The sequence below is a fragment of the Monodon monoceros genome, unplaced genomic scaffold (assembly GCF_005190385.1).
Source record: "Monodon monoceros isolate NGI ecotype Baffin Bay Population unplaced genomic scaffold, NGI_Narwhal_1 Super_Scaffold_20, whole genome shotgun sequence".
In the NCBI taxonomy this organism is placed as follows: domain Eukaryota; kingdom Metazoa; phylum Chordata; class Mammalia; order Artiodactyla; family Monodontidae; genus Monodon; species Monodon monoceros.
The window spans coordinates 37693240-37707289 of record NW_021703777.1 but is presented as its reverse complement, the minus strand read 5'-3'; the positions used below and the strand labels follow the sequence as shown (position 1 = coordinate 37707289).

General features: G+C 36.9%; 1 protein-coding gene across 7 annotated transcripts in view; it reads right to left on the bottom strand.

The window, feature by feature from the left end:
* Positions 1-14050, bottom strand: part of WDFY3 (WD repeat and FYVE domain containing 3) — a 256297-nt gene that overhangs the window by 204936 nt on the left and 37311 nt on the right. The window contains exon 3 of one of the 7 annotated variants that reach the window (XM_029234756.1): positions 13800-13913. The exons of the other annotated variants lie outside the window; for them this stretch is intronic. The gene's annotated coding sequence lies outside the window, so the exon portion shown is untranslated. The remainder of the gene's footprint in view (positions 1-13799; positions 13914-14050) is intronic. 7 annotated transcript variants of the gene reach the window in all.

Genomic DNA, 14050 nt, shown 5'->3' with positions numbered 1-14050 from the left:
ATCTACCTTTCTCTCTAACACTGCATGAGAACAGGGGGAATGGCATTAAATATAACACCTGTTTCAGAGTGGCTCACCTGCTCACAGACACACATATAAACAAATTAAAAGCAAGGAAAGGGAAAATAAAGAATATTGAGTATTTACTATATACCGGACACTGTCCTAGGCGCTTTGGATAAATTAATTCATTTAATCTTCAAAATAACTCTCCTCTTACTTCCTTTAGCAGATAAGGAAACAGAGGCTCAGAGAGGTAAAATTCCAAAGTCATACAGCTAGTAAGTGGCTTAGTTATTCATTCAACAAGTGTGTGGGTGGAGCTTTAAACTTTTTTCTCACATACTACACTACTGTCAAACTGAAGGAAAGAAAGTATACGTATCTTCGATATATATTAGATAGAAATAAACCAAATTTTCTGTGCTGTAGTTTTGTCTTTTGTTGTTTCACAAAATAAAGCAAGAATGTTGCCCACACATGCAAATTCTGAAAGCTGGAGTTCCTAGGGCATTCCCTCCCTAGAAAGGATCTCAACCATTCCACAACTTTAAATACCATCTGTATATCTCCTCTCAAACCTCTGAGCTCCAGGACTGCATTAACTGTCTGCCACCTGACATGTCCACCAAATGACTTGCAGACATCACAAAATTAACATTGTCAAAAATAAACCCCATTTTCCTTCTCACTGAGCTCCAATCTCATTTAAGGATATTACCATTCACTGGTCTGCTCAAGCCAAAAACCTGAGTATTGTCCATACTTTCCTTCTCCCTCACACTCCATGTTAAGTCCCATTGGTTCTACCTACAAACTAGACCTCAAACCCATCCTCTTCTCTCTCATCACTCTAGAACAAACCTCCATCATTGTTCATGTGGACTACTATCAATATAATGACCTCCTTACCATTTTCCCACTTCCCCTCTCTTCTCTTTTTTTGCAGGCAAAAAAGCTTTCTTTGGGGGGCGAGGGGGTTAGCACAAATCATAACTTCAAAATCCTTCAATGGTTTTCAATATGCTGAATAAAATCCATATTGCTTATCATGGACTCTTAAACTAGATAATATGATCCCTTTCTACCTTTCAAACTTCATTCCACTCCCCCCCCCCCCACCGTGGACATCTCCAGGCATCCTTTCAACTCCTCATATACCAACTGTTCACACTGCAGGGCGTTAAAGCTCCTGGCAAGGATAACTCCTTCAGTTTTCAGCTTCAAGGTCACTTCCCCTGACAATCTTTTTCTAACAATGTGGAAGTATCTGTCTTCCCACAGTCCTCTGTCACTTTGCTTTATTTCCTCCATAGATATCTATTTATCTATTACCTGCTCTCCAACAGACGAACTCCAAGTGGAAAAAATATGTCTATTCTATTCACCAGTACATACCCAGCACCTAGTAAAATGCCTGGCACATATTAGGGACTCCAATTTTTCTTGAATGAGCAAGTTATATATATTAGTCTAAAAAGACTAATTTTTGTACAATTAACTTAAACTGTTTTAAGCTACAAGTTTAAAATATTATCATTTTCTCTTAAAAGTATGTAAATATGGCTCACAGATAGATGTGTTTGATTTTTTGAAGACCTACAATAAGCCTTAAAGCAGTGAATACTGTGTCACATTCATTTTAGACAATATAAAACTTAGATGACTTTCTTATTTTATTTCCAGAATCTAAGTGAAAAAGCTACAATAAAATTATGAATATTTAGAAAATTAGCTCATTTAAATAACTGTATTTATGTGCAATCTAGTTATCAAAAATAAGTAAAATATTAAATGGGAAAAGAATTTGAAAAAGAATAGATACATGTATATGTATAACTGAATCACTCTGCTGTACACCTGAAACTAACACAACATTGTTAATCAACTATACTTCAATATAAAATAAAAAGTTTAAAAAAATAAAATATTTTAAAGGCATACATTTAAAATTTATTTCCATTTGAACAAATGCATTTCAAAAGGAGGGAAAATGACCTATTTTGGTCACATCCAAGGGAGAATCATAAATTACTGTTCCACTCTGTGGTGGTTAGTTGTAAAATATAGCCACAAATTCTTTGATACTCCTCCTTTCAAAGGTTGAGTCTCAAAAAAAAAAAAAAAAGTTGAGTCTCTTCTTAATTGTGAGTTAAATTTAGTGACAGAACAGAATGTAATGGCAGTGACTGTGTGGTCATGTTATAAAAGGCACTGTGGCTTCCTCCTTGTTATCTCTCTTGGATCACCTGTGTTGAAGGAAGCTGACTTCCGTGTCATGAGGATACCCAAGCAGCCCTATGGAGAGGGCCTGACCAATATCTTGATGACTACAGCCTCATGAGAGATTCCAACCCAGAATGACCCAGCTAAACCACTCCTGAATGGCTGACCTACAGAAACTATAAGATAATGAATGCTTGTTTATTTTTTTTAAACTTTAGGGTAACATATCATAGCGATAGGTAACATTCATTCATTCATTCATTTATTCAATAAATATCAATCTGTACCTATTATGTCCCAGTCACCAGGCCCCAAAGATACAGAGAACAAATAAGACACTATATGTATCACAGAGGGGATGAAATTAAAAAGGCTGGTAATAAGGTAAAAGTGCTTTTAATTAAAAGGTAACTAACAAGACCCTACCTGTATACCCAGCACATAATACCAGATTTCAAAAGAAGAGAGAGGAAGATGAGAAGAAGTTGTTGCAGGAGGCAAGAATGGTTATGGGTATAAATATCTACACGTAAGGGGTGAGGAAAGCACAAGAGACAACACCTGAAGGGACTGGACATAAAAGCTCCAACTGGGTAAAGAAATGTGTGATATACCATACTCTGGGCTTTATCTAAAGGCAGTAGGGAGGCATTGAGAATTTCCAAAAGGAGAGTAAGAAAATTAGACTTGCATTCTACAAAGAGGACTCCGGCTGCAGTATGGAAAAGGGCTCCAAAGGAGCTCTTTCTAGTGAAGACAGTTAAGAGGAAATAGCAGGGACTTCCCTGGTGGTCCCATGGCTGAGACTCCACGCTCCCAATGAAAGGGGTCCGGGCTCGATCCCTGGTCAGGGAACTAGATCCCACGTGCATGTCGCAACTAAAGATCCCGCGTGCCGCAGCTAAGACCTGGCGCAGCCAAATAAATAAATAAATATTTTTTAAATTATTTAAAAAAGAGGAGATTGCAGCCATTCAGTTTAGGCAGGATGATGGCACTGAAAAATGTTAGCAACAAGAAAAAGTAGTAGGTGAAATCAATAGACATTAAAAAGGTACAAAAACAGAACTTTGGGATTATATTTGAAAGTAAATGTCATCAACATCTCAAAGCTCTAAAAAAGGAAAATTACAGTACTATAAAAAATATTTTGAATAAAAGAAAAATCTTAATTGGTATATATTGTATACCTTCTAAATTAATAAAAATCACCAGTACATTCTGAAAATGGAAATGAATTTTAAAATTATGACTGTCCAAAAAAAAGGAGCTATAAAGTCAATATGATTAAAGTGTAAGTGGTTCTGCATCATTCTAATTCACGTAACCTAAAATTTTAAGTCATTTATAACTGATAAGCCCAACTCTATATATTTCTAACATTTTTTTATTGCTGATATCAAGTACAGTTTTATTTTTTCCCCTTTTAAGATAAAAGGACTAAAAGGATATGGCATTACCTCTCCTTGAGTATGTGAGTCAGGTACGTCAGAATACAGCTCACTGTTCTTATTTGGCTCAAGAGTTCTATTTAGTTTTTCTAAGGCTGGACTCAAATTCTTCAGGACTTCAGTGCCCACAAATTTTCAACTTAGGAACTGGCTCAAAGCTATAAAGTAAGCTCCTCTAGGACAGAGATGATGACTTCAAAATTTTTCTATCCCCCACTGCATCTGGGCCATAGTAGAAATTCAAAAATTATTTATTGAATGGATTTGCCCTAAACTGTACACTAGCAGTCTGTTCGTACACGTACACACACACACACACACACACACACACGCACACAACTACTAAAATATTTACTGATGAAATGATGTTTGGGATTTGTTTCAAAATAATTCAGGGGTAGAATAAGTGTATGAGGATACAGATAGAACAAGACTGGCCATTATACAACTTCTAAAAAATTGTGAGACCTATTAGAAAAAAGTGAAAGTAATCAATTGAGTTATTGAGGAGGGGTATCTTTTTAATGTATGGGACAGAATTAATTACTTTATAACAAACTTTAAAGAGGTTAAATTTACTTTCTTAAAGCTTTTGCTTTTAATTTATAGCCCAGTATTCTTGTTACAAAATATTTTTACTTCATGGTTCTAAATCCCAAATAATTTATTTAAGAACTATAGTTAAATATTGGGGGGAATATTCTTTTAAGGGAAGGGGATACAAACCTACTCTGAAAAAACTGATGAAAATAAGATTTGTATATCAACAGAGAAGGAAAATAACAGCTGATGTTCAAGTTTTCTAATCTTTGTTGCAGTCTGAAAGGACCAAAATTAAGTTGGATATTTGTAACATAAAAAAAAAAAAAAGCCTAGGGCTTCCCTGGTGGCGCAGTGGTTGAGAGTCTGCCTGCCAATGCAGGGGCCACGGGTTCGTGCCCCGGTCCGGGAAGATCCCACATGCCGCGGAGAGGCTGGGCCCGTGAGCCATGGCCGCTGAGCCTGCGCGTCCGGAGCCTGTGCTCCGCAACGGGAGAGGCCACAACAGTGAGAGGCCCGTGTACCGGAAAAAAACAAAAAAAAGACAACCCAATTAAAAAATAGGACTTAAACAGGCATTTTACCAAAGAAGGTATACAGTCAATTAGCACATGAAAAAATGCTCAAAATCATTAGTTAGCAAGAAAATGCCCATCAAACCCACAATGAGATACTACTTCACATCCACTAGGATGGCTATTGTAAAAAAATAACAAGTTTTGGCAAAGATGTGGAGAAATTAGAATCCTTGTGTAGTGCTGGTGATAATGTAAAATGGTGCAGCCACCATGGAAAACAGTATGGCAGTTCCTCAAAAAATTAACCACAGAGTTACCACATGACCCAACAATCCCACTCCTAGTGTGTGTGTGTGTGTGTGTGTGTACAGAAGAACTGAAAGCAGAGACTCTAACAGGTACTTGTGAGCCAACGTTCATAGCAGCAGATTTCACAATAGCAAAAGGTGGGAATAACCAAAGTGCTGTCAATAGATTAATGAACAAACAAAATGTGGTATATACATACAGTGGAAGATTACTGAGTCATAAAAAGGAATAAGGTTCTGATATATGCTACAACATGGATTGAACCTTGAAAACATACTAAGTGAAATAAGTCAGACACAAAAAGAAGGACAAATTTTGTATGATCACACTTATATAAAATATCTAGAATATGGACATTCATAGAGACAGAAATAGAGGTTACCAGGGGCCAAGAGAAAGGAGAATGGGGAATTATTACCTAATAGATACAGAGTTTCTGTTTGGGATGATGAAAAAGCTCTGGAAATAGATAGTGGTGATGGTTAGACAACATTTGGAATATACATAATATCACTAAATTGTACACTTAAAAGTGGTTAAAATGGTAAATTTTAGGTTATTTATTTAACCAGAATTTTTTTAAATTAAAGCATTTAAGATTCAATATTATTCGTGAAACACAAAATTTAATTACACCTAAGCCTATTACAACAAAAATTTCAGATCAAGAAAAACTGATGCAGTACTACCTTCAAGATATATAGCCAACATTAATATCAAGCATCCAACTCCACTGGCCATACTAAAAAAGAAGCTTATAAATTAACCCAAAGAAACGCATTTTTGTTTTTATAGAAAGAACTTGGCATTCAAGACAAGCTAAACTCAGAAATACTGCATGGAAATAAAAGCTAAGTTCATTGCAGGCTTGAAGTCTTTAGTTGTCTATTTTCACTTTGTTTCTACTTCCACATGGACAACTCTCTCTTTAAACTTGGTTAAAAATGGGACTCCCAAGAAAAAATATGTGCATGTAAATTTTTAATAATCAAAACTATATAATTTCTTGGTAGTAGAAACTTTTTTTTTTAAGATTTAATTTTACTTATTTTTGGCTGCGTTGGGTCTTTGTTGCTCCATGTGGGCTTTCTCTAGTTGTGGCGAGGGGGGGCTACTCTGCATTGCGGTGCGCAGGCTTCTCATTGTGGTGGCTTCTCTTATTGCAGAGCACAGGCTCTAGGTGTGCGGGCTTCAGTAGTTGTGGCACGCAGGCTCAGCAGTTGTGGCACACGGACTTAGATGCTCCGCGGCATGTGGGATCTTCCCGGACCAGGGCTCGGACCCATGTCCCCTGCACTGGCAGGTGGATTCTTAACCACTGCACCACCAGGGAAGTCCAGTAGTAGAAACTTTAAGTGTGCAAACCTCAATTAACAGAAACTAGGAGAAAAGGTCTTACATGCTTTTGGCAAGCAGCACGAAAGCAATCACTTAACATGCTATTTTCTAATAAGGAATGCTACTATTTTCCAAAAACTAATAAAGAATTTGTTTCATAATAAAGTAAATCTTGAAATTCCATTTGATGTTCCTAATTCACAAAAGTAGAGCCTGCCATATATTTAGGGGTAGATATTAATCATAAAAATGTTTTAATATCATGTTGGATAGGATAAAAAGACCACCTTTTTGTGGACAAGCTGTAATTTTAGAAGAGGGATGAAAAACATCATAAACTAATGCAAAACAGAAAGACAAAAAGGACAAGTCAAGAAATGCAAAATACAAGCAAAAGATAACATTTAGTCCATCGAGGCAAGTTCACAGAAATGGGCAGAGGAAAAACAGTGAATACAGACATATGCAGCAACATTCCCCTGTGATCATTATCAGTCCTCTTCATCCACTTCTTGCCAGAAAGCCTTCTGTCTTGCCATGCTCACTACCATTGTTATCCTCAGTGAAAAAAAGAAACCAAATGTGGACTTCACTTATGCAAATTATTTACAGTCATTAGATGAAGAACTTACTGATTTTCCTTGCTGCCTCTTTTAAAGTATTTTTAAAAGAACAGTGATATTCTCAGAATATGATTACTTGCAAGTGACTATTTGGCTTCTATCTGAGGAGAAGATAAAGCTATTCTAAAACTCTAAAGCTGTAATTCAACTGGGTTTTGATGTATCAAGAATGTTGTTCCAAATAGGATACAGGCCCTTAAACTAAAATGAAATGAAGAATCCCAGAGGTTTTGTGATCTCCAGGCATTCTGACACTAATCATTGCCTCTCGATAAACTGAAAATGAATATACTGAATTAATAAAACAATTTCCATGGAGGCTATCAAATGAAAACAATATAATTTCAGTTTAAAATAACTGCAGTACAAAGAAAATTCGATTAAGCAAGTTAGAATTTTTGAGTGTTTTCTGTGTTATGTTTAGATTCTAGTAGCAAATTTCTGTAGGTTATCTTCGTAGATGCACTGATAAAAGATATTTGCTGGTTCTACTCTAATAACATTGAACCACGAAAAACATAAATACACTATATATGTAAATATATATGTACACAGTAAACAGTGTCTACTTTGACCTGAAATAAGAGATATAACTTTTAATGCATCAATCAAGCGGACCTCTCTTGAGTTACTCCACTGATCCATGGCAACATTACTACTCTCTGACTTATTATCTTTCTCAACTTTTTTCTATACAATTCAGATTTGTGGAGATGGTGGAGGTACAGAAGCCTGAAAGAGGTCAGGTCTGGTGTCAAGATCATTGAAAAGAGGCCAGAGAGCTTGGGAGGCCAGTTGGCCAAAGCCTACTAAGCTAGTCCAAACTTTCCTCTTTACAAAGATAATTCACAATAACTGAAAACCTATAAATCTAGATCATTTGGCCCAGTAGCTTTAAAAGCTATACTGAAGCTATATGATAGGTATATATAAGTGTTCATTATATGGATGTTTAAAATCTTCTGTAATAAAAAGTTAAAAGTAAAATAAATATATTGGCATATTCTATGTATGAAATACCAGATTATTATTATTATGGTTCGGGCTTTAAAATGTAAAACTGTGAGTCAGTGAGAAACAGGGCACAGAGAATTATCTCTGTTTCTCTGGTATAGATTACTACCTCATTCCTTCACTGTGAAATACACCAAATTCATTATGTTTTCTAACTAAAACTCAAAAATGCCAGGGCAATAGAAGAAATCAATTACAAATTTGACTATATAAAATTTGTTTTTATTCTTTGAATGGCAAAAAAACACCATAAGCAAAGTCAAAAGACAAATGAAAACATTGGGAGATATATTTCCAAATATACATTACAGGTAAAGAACTAATATCCCTAATATACGAAGACCTTAATAACTGAAGGAAAAAAAGACCAAAAATCTTAGCAAAAAATGGAAAAAGACATGTATAAATGTCCCCATATATCTATATATGGATCTTACAGATCTGAAAGATATAAACTCAACTCACAGGAAAAATACACATTAAAACTATACTGAGATACTATTTCTCTGCCCTTCAGATTGGCAAAACTCAAAGGCTTGACAATATACTTTCTTGGTAAGGCTGTGGAAAAATAGGCAGTCTCATATACATTGCTGGTGGGAATGCAAAACAGTACAACAGCAGTGAAAGGGAATTTGGTGACATCTAGTAAAACTATATACATATCCATTTTACCCTTTGACCCAATAAACCCGCTCCTATATTAATCCTGAAGATACACCTCCAACAACAGAAAAAGACATATGCACAAGGTTATTCACTGCAGCACTCTCAAGTTGCAAAATATTACCTGGATAGCCAAACAAAGAAGACAGGATGAATAAACTGGCAAACATACACAGAAGAACGATGGCAATCTCTATGAATTGATATGGAGTGATTTCCAGGGTATATTTTTCAGTGAAAATCACTACGTGCCCAAGTACTTATATAGACAGTATGCTACCTTTTGTGTTAGAAAAAAGTGAAATAAGAAAACATAGAGCTTCCCTGGTGGTGCAGTGGTTAAGAATCTGCCTGCCAATGCAGGGGTCACGGGTTCGAGCCCTGGTCCGGGAAGATCCCACATGCTGTGGAGCAACAAAGCCCGTGTGCCACAACTACTGAGCCTGCATGCCTAGAGCCCGTGCTCCACAACGAAGAGTAGCCCCCGCTCGCCGCAACTAGAGAAAGCCCGCGTGCAGCAACAAAGACCCAATGCAGCCAAAAATAAATAAGTAAAATAAATTTATTAAAGAAAAAACCATATCTGCTCATCATTACCAAAAGAAAAATCAGAAGGATAAACAAGAAACCAATGAATGTTTTACCTACAAAAATGGAGTGTTGCTTTTGTTTTGTTTTTGTAGTGGTATAGATGAAACAATTCTGAAACTATTTTAGGTGATACTCATTTAGAGCAAATGCGTAAGAATGTTGGTACTGTTAGGAGCCCATGTTCTCACTACAGAACGAGGGAGAATTGGAGAAATCAGTGTGAATTCATATTCTAAAATATACATCCAGGTTCAAACATACATCCATGAGCATATGCATGCAAATGTGTATATACATATGTACGTGTGCACGTATAAAGACATATTTTCTAGCTCTGTCCCCTCACAGGGCTCAGAAGTAAATACATCAAGTAGCAACGTACATACTGTGTGTCCAGATCTTGGTTCCTACTGTCATTCCCCATTCCCCACTCAAAGGGGCCAGGCCTTCTAGGAGAAATGACTGACTCTAGGCTGGGCAGAGAAGATAAACAATGAGTTGGCTTATAAATGATGAAAATAATGAAGTGATTAAGAAAAAGTGATGGGGGCATGAAAAACGAAAGGAGGCAGCATGAAAAGAAGAGGGTCCCACTGGTGAGATCTGAGAAAATTTGAAGGCCAAAATATTTAAGGACAGTAATGAATTATTAATCATCAGGGAAAAAATAGGAATCCATGAGTTTAATAACTAATAATATATATAGATAAATAAAAGGGCTCTTATTACAGTAGGATGCTGAGTAATGACTGGTAAAAGCAGGAGTTCTGGAGTTAGAAAAAACCATCATTTTAGAACCATGGTTCAAGCAAGCTATCATCAATGGATCCTACATGACATTTTGATGAAGAGTGGGATATTTTAATTGTCTTAAAGTATCTCCTCACGGATTGCTTATTAGTTGTAAGGGAGGAGAGTAACACAGTGGAGAAATCAGACAATGAAACAGGTGGTCAAATTTTATATCACAAATAAACAGCAGATGGACATTGAAAGAATACACATATATGCATATGTATTTATAAATATATACACAGAAACATTCATTTACAAAGTGAATAATAAAGCATTTGAGGACAAACGGTTAGCAATAGGTGAATCTGGAGTGAGGGTACATCAATGTTCTTTATATTATTTTTGTAACTTTTCTGTAAGTTTGAAATTATTTCCCCCTAAAATCATTATGTTCAAAATCTAACATACTATTTTTCTCCCTAAATTCTATTTTTTTAAATTAAACTTTATTTATTTTTGGCTGAGTTGGGTCTTTGTTGCTGGGCGCCGTCTTTCTCTAGTTGCCGCGAGCGGGGGCTACTCTTGTTGGCGGTGCACGGGCTTCTCATTGTGGTGGCTTCTCTTGTTGCAGAGCACAGGCTCTAGGCGCACGGGTTTCAGCAGTTGTGGCATGTGGGCTCTAGAGCGCAGGCTCAGTAGTTGTGGCGCACGGGCTTAGCTGCTCGGCGTTACGTGGGATCTTCCCAGACCAGGGATCGAACCTGTGTCCCCTGAATTGGCAGGCCGATTCTCAACCACTGCGCCACCAGGGAAGTCCACTAAATTCTATTTTTTCTTCTATAATTTCTACATAGCGGAACAGGACCACTGTCAACCAGTCATCCAGCTAGAAACTTGGCAGTTAACCTAGATTACCCAAGGGTTTCAATTCATTTCCTTCCTTTCTTTCAACTCCCAAACCCAAAGGGACATATCCTAAGGGACTATCTTGTATATCTGTCCTGTTTTCTCCAATCATACCAAACTGGTTCAGGTCCTAATCATGTAGCATTTCTCCTCTGATTTACTGTTACAATCTACTAATGATCACCCTTTCTCCAGCCTTGGCTCTAAATCTCTCTAACCACCGCTACAGAGTGCCCTTTCCCCACATGAAACCTGATCATGTCAGTCTCTATATTTCTCAACTGGTACTGAACATCGGCAGGAAAGAATGCACTGGGTCAACTTAAAAATCCCAATATTGATAAAATACACTGCTTTGGATCTTGAGATCCAAATAAGCAAAAATGATTGCCCAGAGCCTTAAGAGCTAGTCTAACATAATTGTAAACTTAGTCATGAAACAACTGCAAGAGCCATCTTGGACCCAATCCTAAAGCAATTGCTATTGAGCAATATATTCAGTGCCCGTTTTACACAAATAACTGAGATGGGACCTCTGGAAAAAGAGGTCATTAAAAGGAAAGAATGGAAAGAAAAGGTAGGGAATAGAAGGGAGGAAGGGTCAAGTATTGAAAAGTGAGGAGGGAAAAATAGAGAAGGTAACAGAAAGAAAGGGAAAAGAAAAAAAATCTATTCTCTAGGATTTCAGGATAAAACATAGATCTGTCTCATGGTAAGATGTCAACCTTTTGAGAATTAGCTAGCCCTCTTAATTGTTCCTAATGGAACAATTTCTTTATGAAATTCTACGTTCTTTATGAACAGTTGACATTTTATCAGAAGTTACTTGAGAGCAGTATTATTCATAATCAAAGTATATTCTATAAGCACTGAAAAGTATAAGCAGTTCAAGGAATCATATAGACCCATATACTATATAAAACTATATACATATATAATATTTATGTATATATTATATACAAAAGCTATGAAATATATATTTATATCTCAATTCTAGGATCCCACTTTTATACCCATATTGTAGATTTTAGATATCAGTAATAGATTCAAATAATTTTCATGTGGCACTTTAAGCCTCACAATAAAGATAAATAAAACATTTTATTTTATAAATATAAAATTTCTTTATATTTTGTACTAAGAATATAAAAAAAAGATGGCAAATATATATTAAAGAGTTCATTAAACAATTTAGTTCCTCAGGGCAAAAATCTTACTTCTTATAGCTTTTTTCCAGTTTATAGAAATTATCCTCTTTTCCTAGAACTGGAACATTTTTATGAAACTGTACTTTTAGGCAGTGAAAACAAAATCAAGAAGGAAGAAAACAAACTAAATAGAAGTACTGAAGATTAAATAAGTCTTGGCATGGTCTGCTCTCCTCACAAAAATTTTGTTTTCATCACCACATTTACTCTTTCAATAACAAGTAACATCTGTCCTTCAAACTTTAATTTAAAAATCTTGGGACTTCCCTGGAGATCCAGTGGTTAAAGAATCTGCGTTTCCGGACTTCCTTGGTGGCGCAGTGGTTGCAAGTCCGCCTGCCGATGCAGGGGACACGGGTTCGTGCCCCGGACCGGGAAGATCCCACATGCCGCGGAGCGGCTGGTCCCATGAGCCATGGCCGCTGAGCCTGCACGTCCGGAGCCTGTGCTCCGCAACGGGAGAGGCCACAACAGTGAGAGGACCGCGTACTGGAAAAAAAAAAAAAAAAAAAAAAAAAAAGAATCCGAGCTTTCGATGCAGAGGGCGTGGGTTCGATCCCTGGTCGGGGAACTATGATCCCACAGGCCGTGTGGTGCGGTGAAAAAATAATAATAATAAAAATTTTTAATAAAAATCTTAACTGTGGGTGCACTTGTGTGCATGCGTGTGGAGGGGGTGGGATGGTGGGGGGAGAGAGAGAGAGACAGAGAAGTAATACCAAAGGTCAATTCAGTTGACAGATGGTCTCTTTTGCTTGGATTTCTATAGGTCTAAGCATGTAAATATACTGTCCAATAGTACAGTAAAAACTTTTATATGCCACAAAGTTGTTTAATTTACTCTCCATACATATTGCTTAAAGAATTAAATGACAGTTGGGGCCTCCCTGGTGGTGCAGTGATTGAGAGTCCACCTGCCAATGCTGGGGACACGGGTTCCTGCCCCGGTCCGGGAAGATCCCACATGCCGCGGAGCGGCTGGGCCCGTGAGCCATGGCCGCTGAGCCTGCGCGTCCAGAGCCTGTGCTCCGCAACGGGAGAGGCCACAACAGTGAAAGGCTCGCGTACCGCAAAAAAACAAAAAAAGCTTTCCTTCAACCAACTCTGGCCGAAAAAGGAAGCCCTTTTTCCAGAACGCCCACTTAGATACAGCAAAGCACAGGATAATCTACTGATGTCAGAGGAAGGTAAAAATCTTTAAAAGATTTTTTTTTAATTATAAAAGATTTAAAAAATAAAACAAATAGTAACTGCCCTCAGAAAGTATGAATTCTGATTGGTTCAGAGGTAACTACAAAAATTCACTCCTATGGGGTTTTTTGGACTAGGCAATGATACAGTTAAGAAAGAGCTAGGGATACCATAAGGAGAAAAACAGCTTCATACAAAACATGTGGTTAAGACCAAATATAAAAGAACCAACTGAAAGGTCAAAAACTATGTGGAAGGAAACAAGGAAAGGAAGGGAAGGAAGGTGGAAGGAAGAGAGAACAGACTATTACAAATAATTTCAGCTATCTGGAAGAGGAAAGAACCAAAATATCCTAATCTGTACTTAAAGACCCAAAATGATTATGTAAAAAATTTAAAAGCAAACAATTAAATCAACTGAAATTAAAAGGACCTGTACTTCCTTCCCTATACATTTTGAAATCAAATAATTCTTTAACTCACCTTCTGCTTCAGCATATAGACATATTCACGACAATCCTTCATTCAGTCAAGAGATACTGAATCTTTACTTTCAAAATATGATTCCAGGTTAGGCTTTTTAAAGCTCCTCCCCGACTACACACAAAGAAGATAATAAAACAGCTTTAGAGCTTATATTTCAGAATCCCCCTCCCCCATTCCCTTTCCTTCTATATCATGTATGTTGTATAACACTTTCCATTTACAAGCTCTTAGGAGAGCAGTGGTCTTGT